This window comes from Dendrobates tinctorius, unplaced genomic scaffold, assembly GCF_039654945.1.
Source record: "Dendrobates tinctorius isolate UK_male_01 unplaced genomic scaffold, ASM3965494v1 ptg000019l, whole genome shotgun sequence".
Taxonomy (NCBI): domain Eukaryota; kingdom Metazoa; phylum Chordata; class Amphibia; order Anura; family Dendrobatidae; genus Dendrobates; species Dendrobates tinctorius.
This window is the reverse complement of record NW_027361687.1, coordinates 90521492-90535890: the sequence shown is the minus strand read 5'-3', so window position 1 is coordinate 90535890 and position 14399 is coordinate 90521492. Positions and strand designations below refer to the sequence as shown.

Sequence of the window (14399 nt, the reverse complement as noted above, 5' to 3'; positions counted from 1 at the left end):
ACCTGACACTGCTACATCCCCTGCACCAGACACTACATCACCTAAGTGTCTCCACATCTACACTGCCCTGGGACTACAGCCCTGCTTGTGGAGGGCTATACCATCATTACTGCACCGCACCATCTGTCCCGGAGGATCTGCATGTAGCGTCGGCTTAACACCTCCCTTACCGAACACCACAGGTGGCATCACGAACTATTCATTTAACTCACATCTTTCTATTACTTGGGCACCCAGGGCCACGGTCCGGGTCACCGCCGCTGTGACACATCCCACTGACACCGGCCCGGTACCGAGTACCCCACAGCCCTAGGAGGGTGACCCACTCTTCTTCTCAGAAAGAAGAGATGCAAAGTTCACCTTGTAGCATTGGTCTATCAGAGTGAACAACCAGTGCTCTTTCTTGGACAAGATGTATGTAACGTGGGTTTCATCATCCGTGGCTGTAGCTGTGATCGGATGATATAGGGCGGGGTTTTGTGTGTGCCATCTACATTAAGTGGAGCCACACATTAGCACTACCAGATACTTTACCTTTCCAGTTATGGGAGACATGAAGACTCCAGACTTTGACAATCTTCTTGCTGCTTTTGATATCCCTGATTCTACAAGTTTGGATGCCAAGGAAGCAATCCAAGCAACAAGTGATAAAGAAGAAAACAATCTAAGGAATCAGGAATGTGTTTGGTTGAGACTTTGTCTTTGGCCCAGTCTGCTCCTGTCCCTGATGTCCCTGATATTCCAGCAATTAGCAATATTGTGGAAAACCATGATTAAGACTGGAGTGTCGAAATGCGTCGGTTGGTAGCTCTCTGGGATCTTTATGTTGTATGCATTGTGACAATTTTTATGAAATGAATTATTTCCTTTAAAGACGAAGTTTTATAATTTTATACACTGGAGTTAGTGATGAGCGAGTATACTTGTTACTTGTGTTTCCAAGAGCATGCTCCGGTGGTCTCCGAGTATTTTGTAGTGCTCGGAGACTTAGTTTTCAATGCCGCAGCTGCATGATTTGCAGCTGCTACACAGGCTGAATACATGAGGGTATTGTCTAACAAACATCCATTCCTCATATGTATTCAGGCTGTCCAGCAGCCGCAAATCATGCAGCTGAGGCGACAAAAACTAAATTTCTGAGCACTACAAAATACTCGTAGACCACCCAAATATGCTCTGGAGAAACTTGAGTAACGAGTATACTCGCTCATCACTAACTGGAGTAAATTTTTTTCTTCATTCTTTGGAACTTGCACACCCAAGCCCAGGTGGCCCAATGTGTGGAACTCATTCTTGGAAAGAGACTGCAAATGGTGAGCTGACTTCTCCTGTTCCTTATTCCCCTTTTTTCATATATTGTGTAAAACACCAGCCAACAGAAGTTATTGAGGCATCTGAAAAGGACAGAAATCACATGGGTCCAACTTTCCTGCAGATTGGTTTTCATGGCCCTGAAGTGGCCCTGAAGTGGGCCCTGATCCCCATGCTATTGGACCACACTATGAAAAATTTGAAGCAGGAATCATCAATGGGGACAACTCAAAGGGCTACACAGATGAAATAGAATCACACAAGGCAGAACCATTGCGATGTTTTACCCAGTTTAGCCCTATTTCTAACCCTGAGCCAGAAGATTCAAAAGATAAGGTTATTAGCAAGCAGAAAGTAGCAGAGTCTCCATACTTTCCACAACCTTCCGTGTACCATCCTGAAGAAGGATTCTCTAAGAAAGCCATAGGAACCAGAGCAGAGTATGTTTGATGAATACTGTATAAAATACCAGAAGCAGAGAAAGCTAGATATGCGTAAACCTGACGTATAGACAAAAATAGCAGTTTGCATGGTTCGCCTATGCCTTTTATGGATGCTCAGGATAGAGGAAATTCTCAGGATAAAGTATTTTCAGGTCCACGGGATGCAGCAGGTACATAAACTCTGTCTTCATCTATGCCACCTAGGCAGTGGATTAAACCTGCTCATTCTAAAACATCATCTTGTGTAACTGATGTGGTGGCCTTGCAGGTTAAAAAAGTTGCAGTGGTCCCTAAGGAGGAATCTTTAAATCCTTCTAAAGACATTGATCTTTCTGATAAGGAGGAGTATTGGATGCTGAACCACCAAATATATGTCCCAGAATCTGCTCAACTTGAAATCGTAAAACTTGTCCATGATTGTAAACTCATAGGACACCCTGGAGTTATCCTTGTTGTGGCAGGTCGGCTCACAAAGATTGCCCATTTTATTTCAACTAAAGTAATTTCTCCCACTGAACAAACCTCAGACTAAAGAGTCAAAGAGATATTAAGCCTGAATGGAATCCTTGACAATGTAACTTCTGATAGAGATGTTCAGCTTACATCAAGATTTTTGGAAATAATTCTGTACAGCTTTAGGAGTTACTGTCAATTTGTCTACTGCCTTCCATCAACAATCCAATGACAAGCCTGAAAGAAATAACCAAACTCTCTAACAATACCTGTGCTGTTTTATTTTTTCCCTACAGGATTACTGGGTGGACTATTTACCAACAGCAGAATTTGCCTATAATAACTCCAAACACAGTTCTACATACCAAAGTAAATTATTTGCTACAGTAACTTTGGCATGCATCAAGTATTTATTCCTAATCTTCCTGTCTAAATCACCACTGGAGTCGGTCAGCAGATGGCACAACACACACTCAATGAGATGGTAAAGGCCTTAACAATAGGGAATGAGGGATGCGACACCTCCTAAGCTGCAACCTGAGCCTGTCCCTTCACTCCCCTAACGTCCTAAGCAGGTCCTTCCCTCCCGCCGCCGTCATGAACATTGTCCCTCACTATCACCTCACACTGACGTGGCTAGTGCACTGGCCGGCATGTGCGCTAGCCTCACCACTGCAGGTGGTACAAATAGAGGAAGTAGTTACAAGCATGAGACAGGCAAGGTAAAAACACAAAACTTAGCTCCAGGCACCTCTGTAAAGCTGTAAACTGCAGAGGGCACAGAAACAGGACCCTGAACTCCAGAAGTAGCTGATACAGCACTGACCCAGAGAACTGCAACTGCAAGGCTAGTCTTCAGAGAATAACTTTATCACCAACAGTATGCTGATGTATCAGTTGACTATTTAAAGGATAGTGGGAGTGGTCACCACCCACATCAGCTAACCTAGCATCTCAGCAGCTGCAGCACGCTGCCAGCAAGGAAGACTGACATTAACCCCTGCTGGCCTGAAAGGAAAAAAGCTACATTTAAATTATAGTGGAATCAGAGCTGCCATGAATCCAAAAATGGATTGTGACACTTCCATTTAATACTTCTGTTCCTCTTGTTACAAATAGACTTACAGAGTTTCAGAAAGCTCAGAAGGTCAACTGAGGAGTTACAAGTGGACCAAGAAGATTACAAAAAAGCAGCAGATAAACATTGCAAAGCCCCTCCTAATCGTCAGGTTGGTGTCAAGTTTTGGCTTTCTACAAAAAAATTGGAAAACTAACGTACTGACTTTTAAATTGGGTCCAAAATTCATAGGACATTTTCAAATTTCTGCCTAAATTAACCCAGTTGCTTTCTGTTTAAAACAGCCTGAAAATGTAACCTGTGTTCCATGTGTCTTTGCTCTAACCTTTCAGTAGAACCCATTTTCAGGTACACTCAGCCACCTCCACCACCAGAAAAAGTCCATGGTTAAGAAGAGTACATTGTGGATAAAATTCTGAATTCTAGAAGATTTAGTGGAAGATTACAACATTTGGTGCAATGGAGGAGTTACATACCAGAAGATAAATCAAGGGAGCCGGAGGGCAATGTTCATGCACATAAGCTCACAACAGCTTTTCATTAGAGACACAGAAGCCAGCACATGAGATGTCCAGAGTAGAGTTGAGCGACTTTGGTAGGATCGGGTTTCATGAAACAAAATTTGTTTCAGATGAAACTGGTCCGACTAGGGCAAAAAAAGTCGGAGTTTCGTCCGAAACCCGACCCCAATGCAAGTCAATGGGGAATAAAAGTCGGCATTGAGTGGATGAATGTCATCCGCTCAATGCCGACTTTTATTTCCCTGTTGTGAGTTCATTTTCCCCTTCGTCACTGAGGTCTGGTGAACTCCCTATTCTGGTAAAGGAAGGTAATGAGCCTGATTATCAGGCACCTGAGCCTAATGATGATGACTGGCTGAGTGGAGTCACGAACTGGATATAAGGCTGCCGACGCCCTTCTGCCCTGCGGGTGATTTCTCTGTGGACTTCTAGGAGACCAGTCTGATTCCTGCTCCTCTAAAGCTAAGTTTTCTGCTTTGCCTTTTAGCATTTGTGTTTTGCTTTTGTTTGCCTTGCTTTTCTGGATTCTGCCATTCGCTGCTGGGGTGAGCTGAATCTCCTTTTGCCGGTTGCTCTGTCTTCAGAATATTCCTGAGTACTGACATAGTCTTTTTGAAGCCTAGCGTCTTCAGGGCCTTTTTCACTGTCAGTCTGTTGGCTCTTATTTTCATAGGGTTTTTCACGGATTGCAGACAGCAGCCTTCCTGTCCTTTCCTATCTAGTTAGCTTTGGCCCTGTCTTTGCTCAGTCTGTCTTTCTGTCTGTGTTGTGTTCTTTCTCTTGCTTCACCGTCATTATATGTGGGGGGCTGACTTTTGCTTTGTGGTCTGCTCTGGGGCAGTTTAGATTTCCCTTTCTGTCTTTAGGCTATTTAGTCCTCCGGCTGTGATCGAGGGGTCTAGGGCATCGTAGGAACCCCCCACGGCTTCTGCTAGTTTTGTTGATAGGTTCAGGGGTCTGCAATCCGATAGCTGCCACCCTCTCTGGTTTTCCGGACTTAGTTAGCATTTCTGTTTTTGCCTCCTACGGTGACTCAATCATAACAGAATCACCCGCCATACCGCAGATCCTAGGGTACTCAATAGCAGGAAAGAATTGTGTTAAAAAAAAAAAAAAAGAGAGTGCGTATATTCTTTCCTCTATATCTCTGAGGCCGTAGGGGGAATTTTTTTTTTCTCTCAATGGAGATAAAGCAATTATCTGATCGTGTGGAGCACCTCGCTGCGGAAGTGCGAGGAATTTCCGCCTACCTTGCTCGTTCGTATGCTGTTGAACCAAAGATCCCTACACCTGATGTATTTTTTGGGAATCGATCTAAATTTGTGTGTTTCAAAAATAATTGTAAATTATTCTTTGCCTTGAAGCCTAACTCGTCAGGGAGCTCCGCGCAGCAGGTTAAAATTGTCATCTCTTTGCTGCGTGGCGATCCCCAGGATTGGGCGTTTTCTTTGAAATCAGATGATCCTATTCTGACTAATGTGAACGCATTCTTTCAAGCCTTGGGGTTGTTGTATGACGAACCTAATGCTATTAATCAGGCTGAAAAGACCCTGTTGGCATTGAACCAGGGTCGAGATTCTGCAGAGTTGTACTGTTAAAAGTTCCGAAAGTGGGCGGTCCTTACTACCTGGAATGATAATGCCTTGGCTGCTCTCTTTCGGAAGGGTTTGTCAGAAGCCGTAAAAGATACTATGGTGGGATTTCCTGTTCCCTCTGGTCTGGACGATTCTATGTCATTAGCCATTCAGGTTGATCGGCATTTACGTGAACGCAGGATTGCACGAGAGGTGTTGCCACCGGTTGAACAGACGTCTGAACCTATGCAATGTGATAGAGTTTTGTCTAAGGCGCAACGTCAGGAGTTCAGAAGGCGTAATAAGCTGTGTTTTTTCTGTGGAGATGCCTCGCATATTATTTCTGTTTGTCCTAAACGAGAGAAACGCTTTGCACACACGTTTTCTGTTGGTGGTGTTCAACCTAAGTTTCTTCTGGCAATTACTCTGATCTGCTACCTGTCCACATTTTCCACCAAGGCTTTTGCGGATTCGGGAGCAGCGCTAAGCCTAATGTACTTGGATTTTGCTAAACGTTGTGGATTTCCGATGACACCTCTGCAGACGCCTATCCCTTTGAGGGGGATCGATGCTACTCCTTTGGCGAAAAATAAACCTCAGTTTTGGACCCAGGTGGTCATGCGGGTCGCCCAAGACCATCAAGAAAATTGCAGATTTTTGGTGTTGCATGGTCTGCATGACGCCGTTGTTCTGGGGTTTCCCTGGTTGCAAATTCATAATCCAGTTTTGGATTGGAAATCTGTGTCTGTGGTGAGTTGGGGTTGTCGGTGTGCCTTTAGTGAGGCTCCAGTTTTTTCCACCTCTCCTTAGTCGCATGATGTTCCTGACTATTTGGCGGACTTTTATGATGTATTTAGTGAGAATGAGTCTGCGTCCTTGCCTCCTCATTGGAGTTATGACTGTGCAATTGAACTGAGCCCGGGGTGTAAATTTCCCAATGGTCGGCTCTTCAATTTATCTGTACCCGAGCACGAGGCTATGCGGTCCTATATTAAGGAGGCGTTGGAGAAGGGTCATATTAGACCATCCTCTTCACCCTTAGGTGCCGGTTTTTTTTTGTGGCCAAAAAGGATGATTCTTTAAAGCCTTGTATTGATTATCGTGCCCTCAACAAAATTACTATTAAATATCAGTATCCGTTACCCCTGATTTCGGATCTATTCTCTAGAGTTAGAGGTGCTTGCTGGTTTACCAAGCTTGACCTCAGGGGGGCGTATAATCTTATCCGCATTAAGCAGGGGGATGAATGGAAGACGGCGTTAATACTCCGGAGGGACATTTTGAGTACCTGGTGATGCCTTTTGGGCTCACTAATGCCCCTTCTGTCTTCCAGTGCTTCATGAACGATATTTTCCGAGACTTTGTCGATAAATTTTTGATTATCTATCTGGATGATATTTTGATCTTCTCCAAGGATTGGGATTCTCATGTGGAACATATTCGGACTGTGTTCCGGATCTTGAGGGAGAATTCCCTGTATGTCAAAGGATCGAAATGCCTTTTTGGAGTACAGAGGATTTCATTTTTGGGATTTATTTTGTCTCCGTCAACTATTGAAATGGTCCCGGCCAAGGTACAGGCCATTTATGATTGGGTTCAGCCCACTTCTTTGAAGGCCCTCCAGAAGTTTTTGGGTTTTGCTAATTTTTATCGGAAATTTATAGCAAAATTTTCTAGTATTGCCAAGCCATTGACTGATCTGACTAAGAAGGGTGCTGATGTGTTGAATTGGTCTCCGGAGGCTGTTGCTTCCTTTCAGGAGCTGAAGCGAAGATTTACCTCCGCCCCGGTTTTGCGGCAACCTGATGTCTCACTTCCGTTCCAGGTAGAGGTGGATGCTTCTGAGATTGGTGCAGGAGCTGTTTTGTCCCAAAAGGATCCTGTAACATCTAAAATGAATCCCTGTGCTTTCTTTTCCCGAAAGTTCTCTCCATCTGAACGTAACTATGATGTGGGGAATTTGGAACTGTTGGCCTTGAAATGGGCATTTGAGGAGTGGAGACATTGGTTGGAGGGAGCTAAACATCAAGTTGTGGTCCTCACTGACCACAAGAATTTGATTTACCTAGAGTCGGCTAAACGCTTGAACCCTAGACAGGCTAGGTGGGCCTTGTTTTTTACACGTTTTGATTTTGTGGTCTCTTTTCTTCCTGGAACTAAGAATGTCAAGGCAGACGCCCTCTCTAGGAGCTTCTTTGCTGATTCTCCTGTGGTGACCAAGCCTGCTACCATCTTAGATGAAGGGTTAGTTCTTTCTGCCATCTCGCCCGATTTGAGACTTGCTCTACAAGAGTTCCAGGAGGACAAACCTGAGCGTTGTCCCAGCGGAAAGTTGTATGTTCCTGACCAGTGGAGGAAGAGAGTGATGTCTGAAGTTCATTGCTCTGCATTGGCTGGTCATCCAGGTATTTTTGGTACTAGAGATCTGGTGAGTCGCTCTTTTTGGTGGCCCACCTTGTCTCATGATGTCAGGAATTTTGTGCAGTCCTGTGGGACTTGCTCCCGGTCTATATCTTGTTCTCGCTCTAGTGGGTTGTTGATGCCTTTGCCGGTCCCCAGGAGGCCATGGACCCATATTTCAATGGATTTCATCTCTGATATGCCGGTCTCTCAAAGAATGACTGTTATTTGGGTGATTTGTGATTGGTTCTCTAAGATGGTTCATCTTGTACCACTCCCTAAGTTGCCGTCTTCCTCTGAGTTGGTGCCCCTGTTTTTGCAACAGGTGGTTCGCTTGCACGGGATTCCTGAGAACATTGTATCTGACAGAGGAGTTCAGTTTGTGTCTAGATTTTGGAGGACTTTCTGTTCCAAGCTGGGAATTCAGTTGTCCTTCTCCTCTGCTTTTCACCCTCAGACCAATGGGCAGACAGAGAGAACAAACCAGACCTTGGAGTCGTATTTGAGATGTTTTATTTCCGCTGATCAGGATGATTGGGTTTCATTTTTGCCCTTGGCCGAATTTGCTTTAAATAATAGAGCTAGTTCTGTCACTTTGATGTCACCTTTTTTTTGTAACTTTGGGTTTCATCCTCGATTTTCTTCAGGGCAGGTGGAGCCTTCTGCCTGCCCAGGTGTTGACACTGTGGTGGAGAGAATGCACCAGATCTGGGACCAAGTGGTGGATAAGTTATCTCTCTCCCAGGAAAAGGCCCCCTGACGAAGCTACTTTGCGGTAGCGCCACGCGTCGGGCACGTCCACAGGCTCCTTCCATCTTGGGTACAGTTTACTGCCACGGCACTTAGTGTACATTTTATGCACTTTCTTGGGGTTTTCCATCCAGTTCTGAACGAACTGTCTCAGGGCGTAGATACACTTTTTCACCCCCATAGGAATTGCTGGTGCGTGGTTCAGCATACTGCATTTATATTTATTCTGGTTCTACTTTATTTTTTGTGCTGGATTATATTATTACATTCTGGACATGAATATTGTATTCTTTATTTCCAACAGCTTAATAACTCTTATGTGTTTATTGAGGCTTTTTATTAACAACATGTACAAATTATGTGCCTTATATGTTACTAGATTAAGGCCCGATGCTATCGCATCGAGAGGATAGTGACACACCTCTTGCCATGTTAACCCTCAATACACACACACCTCCTCAACACACACTCCTCTCACCTTTCGCCATCTCCACTCACATCCACTCACTCTTTCACTCCACATACGACCCTTTCTCTCACTCCGTCTCTCATACTCACACTGTCATCGTCGCTGCTCCATGATCCCCGACATCTTCTTCCGCCGGCGCCATCCTGGATCCCGACGTTGTCCACGCCGGCGACATGTTCTTGCGGCCATGCCATCTTGAGTATTCTGAAATCCTGCGAGTGGACATTAGTGGAGATAGTGAAAGGTGAGAGGAGTGTGTGTTGAGGAGTGGTGTGTTGAGGGTTAACATGGCAAGAGGTGTGCTGTGACGTCACCAGTTACAACTGGACGGAAGTTGTTAAAACCCGGAAGCTGCTTAGCGCATTTATTATAGTAGATTAAGGCCCGATGCTATCGCATCGAGAGGATAGTGACACACCTCTTGCCATGTTAACCCTCAATACACACACCTCCTCAACACACCACACCGCCTCAACACACACTCCTCTCACCTTTCATCATCTCCACTCACGTCCATTCACTCTTTCACTCCACATACGACCCTTTCTCTCACTCCGTCTCTCATACTCACACCGTCATCGTCGCTGCTCCACGATCCCCGACATCTTCTTCCGCCGGCGCCATCCTGGATCCCGACATTGTCCACGCCGGCGACATGTTCTTGCGGCCATGCCATCTTGAGTATTCTGAAATCCTGCGAGTGGACATTAGTGGCTCACCATTGTCATTTTGAAACACGACTGCTACTTCACTGACAGTGGGATTATTGTAGCGTCGAGGGTCTTGAGTACGATCTTGTTTAATAGCCATAGTGATGTTTGGCATGACAGTTTCGTTTTGTACATTTTTGATTTTCTTTACATCGTAAGCGTTGTTCGTTTGCGGTAGTGGTATCGAGAATGTAAAGTTGGGTAAATGCGCTTTGCTGGTCATCTGAGGGATGTAGTGTTCCAGTTCTATGATAGATCTGGCCATGTATGCGGAAACAGTATGGGCCATATCCAGGAGGTGGTGAAATATTTGCACCCATGGAGGCAAAAGCAAAGGAACTGTTAATACTTCAAATATTATCCATGAAATTTTTGCTAAATTCACTTTGCCCTTTCAGCAAACGTGTAAAGACATCAGGATATTGTAGTATGGGTACATGGACTTTACCCTTCTGACAGCAGAGCGTAAAGTTGTTATCAGAAGGTATCTCTGCTACAAAATGCAAAGCTTCGCAATGCTCACATACATGGGTCATGTCACCACAGCTGTGTCTGGTAATACTATTTTCATCATTAGTGAAAATGTGAGGTTGTAGTAGAAGTGCATGTCCAACCGATGGGGTGCACCTAGTTTTGAGACCAACGTATATTTGTCTTGGTTGCACTTTCTGCGGGCTAACTGCAGCTTGTATGTGAAGAAACTGTGCGTTGGTATTGACTAATGGTGGTATTGATAGGGCAGAAACAGATTGCTGATTAGTTATGTCAGTGAACGGCATATAAGATGAAGTGTGGTAGTAACTTGTTCCACATGCTGATGTGGAAGCATCCTGTTGTGAGTCTACTAATAATGATGAGGAAGAAGCCGTCTGTTGTTGGCAGTGATGGCGTGTAGAGGCTTCTTCAGCCAATGTAATAGATTTAGAGTTAGGGGATTCGTGTGTGAGACGACGGCGTTTATAAGCCTTAATCTTGTCAAGTCGATGCTGTTTTTCCTCAGGAGTCTCATTAGCACGGCGTTGTTTTTGTCGTAGTGCTAAAGCTGCTTTCCTTTCACTGGCATTGGCATACTGTGCATCGGTATTGAATGGTGGTATTGATAGGGCAGAAACAGATTGCTGATTAGTTATGTCAGTGAACGGCATATGGGATGAAGTGTAGCAGTAAATTGTTCCACATGCTGATGTGGAAGCATCCTGTTGTGAGTCTAATAATAATGATGAGGAAGAGGCTGTCTGTTGTCAGCGGTGACGGCGTGCAGAGGCTTCTTCAGCCAATCTTATGGATTTAGAGTTAGGGGATTCGTGTGTGAGGCGACGGCGTTTATAAGCCTTAATCTTCTCAAGGCGATGGTGTTTTTCCTCAGGAGTCTCATTAGCACGGCGTTGTTTTTGTCGTAGTGCTAAAGCTGCTTTCCTTTCACTGGCATTGGCATACTTTTTGTTATGACTCATGTTGGCACAGGTAAAGGAGTCTATTTGGCAGTTATCTGGCAGTGAAGAAGGCGTCCTGGAGTATTGTAGAGTAAACAGATACTAATTGACCCTGTAATTGCCCAGCAGTAGTTATGAAGTGGTAGTGGCAAATTGGCCCTGTAGTTAGACACCGGCAGAGTAGCAAGGCAGCAGTAGTTATGGCGGTAGAGGCAAATTGGCCCTGTAATTAGACACCGGCAGAGGAGCAAGGCAGCAGTAGTTATGGCAGTAGAGGCAAATTGGCCCTGTAATTAGACACCGGCAGAGGAGCAATGCAGCAGTAGTTATGGCGGTAGAGGCAAATTGGCCCTGTAATTAGACACAGGCAGTGAACAGTCAGAGGAGCAAGGCAGCAGTACTTATGGCGGTAGAGGCAAATTGGCCCTGTAATTAGACACCAGCAGAGGAGCAATGCAGCAGTAGTTATGGCGGTAGAGGCAAATTGATCCTGTAATTAGACACCGGCAGAGGAGCAAGGCAGCAGTAGTTATGGCGGTAGAGGCAAATTGGCCCTGTAATTAGACACCGGCAGAGGAGCAAGGCAGCAGTAGTTATGGCGGTAGAGGCAAATTGATCCTGTAATTAGACACCGGCAGAGGAGCAAGGCAGTAGTTATGGCGGTAGAGGCAAATTGATCCTGTAATTAGACACCGGCAGAGGAGCAAGGCAGCAGTAGTTATGGCGGTAGAGGCAAATTGGCCCTGTAAATTAGACACCGGCAGAGGAGCAATGCAGCAGTAGTTATGGCGGTAGAGGCAAATTGATCCTGTAATTAGACACCGGCAGAGGAGCAAGGCAGCAGTAGTTATGGCGGTAGAAGCAAATTGGCCCTGTAATTAGACACCGGCAGAGGAGCAAGGCAGCAGTAGTTATGGCGGTAGAGGCAAATTAGCCCTGTAATTAGACACCGGCAGAGGAGCAAGGCAGCAGTAGTTATGGCGGTATAGGCAAATTTGCCCTGTAATTAGACACCGGCAGAGGAGCAATGCAGTAGTTATGGCGGTAGAGGCAAATTAGCCCTGTAATCAGACACCGGCAGAGGAGCAAGGCAGCAGTAGTTATGGCGGTAGAGGCAAATTAGCCCTGTAATTAGACACCGGCAGAGGAGCAAGGCAGCAGTAGTTATGGCGGTATAGGCAAATTGGCCCTGTAATCAGACACCGGCAGAGGAGCAATGCAGTAGTTATGGCGGTAGAGGCAAATTAGCCCTGTAATTAGACACCGGCAGAGGAGCAAGGCAGCAGTAGTTATGGCGGTAGAGGCAAATTGGCCCTGTAATTAGACACCGGCAGAGGAGCAAGGCAGCAGTAGTTATGGCGGTAGAAGCAAATTGGCCCTGTAATTAGACACCGGCAGAGGAGCAAGGCAGCAGTAGTTATGGCGGTAGAGGCAAATTAGCCCTGTAATTAGACACCGGCAGAGGAGCAAGGCAGCAGTAGTTATGGCGGTAGAGGCAAATTAGCCCTGTAATTAGACACCGGCAGAGGAGCAAGGCAGCAGTAGTTATGGCGGTATAGGCAAATTTGCCCTGTAATTAGACACCGGCAGAGGAGCAATGCAGTAGTTATGGCGGTAGAGGCAAATTAGCCCTGTAATCAGACACCGGCAGAGGAGCAAGGCAGCAGTAGTTATGGCGGTAGAGGCAAATTAGCCCTGTAATTAGACACCGGCAGAGGAGCAAGGCAGCAGTAGTTATGGCGGTATAGGCAAATTGGCCCTGTAATCAGACACCGGCAGAGGAGCAATGCAGTAGTTATGGCGGTAGAGGCAAATTAGCCCTGTAATTAGACACCGGCAGAGGAGCAAGGCAGCAGTAGTTATGGCGGTAGAGGCAAATTGGCCCTGTAATTAGACACCGGCAGTAAACAGGCATAGGACCAAGGCAGCAGTAGTTATGGTTGGTACAGGCAATGCCAAGCGTCCGCACAGCAAGTCGGCGTGAGGTAAATGACGCAATTTCACGAATGCAAGATGGCGATTCGCCGACGTCGTTAACACATCTTGCCATGTTAACCCTCAACACACCACACCGCCTCAACACACACTCCTCTCACCTTTCACCTCCACTCATGTCCACTCACTCTTTCACTCCACATACGTTCCTTTCTCTCACTCCGTTTCTCATACTCACACCGTCATCGTCGCTGCCCCGACATCTTCCTCCGCCGCCGCGATCCAGGATCCAGACGTTCTCCAGGCCGCCGACATGTTCTTGCGGGACGCCATCTTGGATTTCGTGAAATCCCGCGATATTCAAGAAGGCGTCGCCGCAACAACATGTCGCTGGCGTGGACGACATCGGGATCCAAAAAGATGGCGTCGGCGAAATCTCGCGAGGTTACGCCAATGCCATTTTGGATCCCGATGTCGCCCACGCCAGCGACATGTTCTTGCGGGACGCCATCTTGGATTTCGTGAAGTCCCGCGATATTCAAGATGGCGTCGCCGCAACAACATGTCGCTGGCATGGGCGACATCGGGATCCAAAATGGCGTCGGCGTAATCTCGCGAGATTTCGCCGACGCCATCTTTTTGGATCCCGATGTCGTCCACTCCAGCGACATGTTGTTGCGGCGACGCCTTCTTGAATATCGCGGGATTTCACGAAATCCAAGATGGCGTCCCGCAAGAACATGTCGGCGGCCTGGAGAACGTCTGGATCCTGGATCGCGGCGGCGGAGGAAGATGTCGGGGCAGCGACGATGACGGTGTGAGTATGAGAAACGGAGTGAGAGAAAGGAACGTATGTGGAGTGAAAGAGTGAGTGGACATGAGTGGAGGTGAAAGGTGAGAGGAGTGTGTGTTGAGGCGGTGTGGTGTGTTGAGGGTTAACATGTGCGTGTGTGTGGTGACGTCACCGGTTACAACTAGACGGAAGTTGTTACAACCGGAAGCTGGTTAGGGCATTTATTATTATAGATGGCTGTGTTGCTTTAAATTAGGACCAGCAGTGAGTTTATCATCTATCCCTTGGATGATTGGAACCTGTCAGGGTTATATTAGTAACCCATCTGGGTTTAATGTGTCATTTTGTGACTTTTAATGTTTTTAATGTGTTTTTGGGTTTGATTGACATTCAATAAACATAATATTTGTTGTCATTTATGGTGGTGATCCCAATTTTTGGTCAGTAGCTTTCTCTTTCTTTGTGTTTTATGTTCTTATGCTGACTATTGGTGTATCCCTATTATATATCAGTGGTGGTGCCCTCCTCA

General features: G+C 46.0%; 1 pseudogene; it reads left to right on the top strand.

Moving 5' to 3' along the window:
* The first annotated feature begins 544 nt into the window (after positions 1 to 544).
* On the top strand, positions 545 to 3676 carry LOC141082679 (zinc finger protein 592-like; annotated as a pseudogene).
* The last annotated feature ends 10723 nt before the right edge of the window (positions 3677 to 14399 follow it).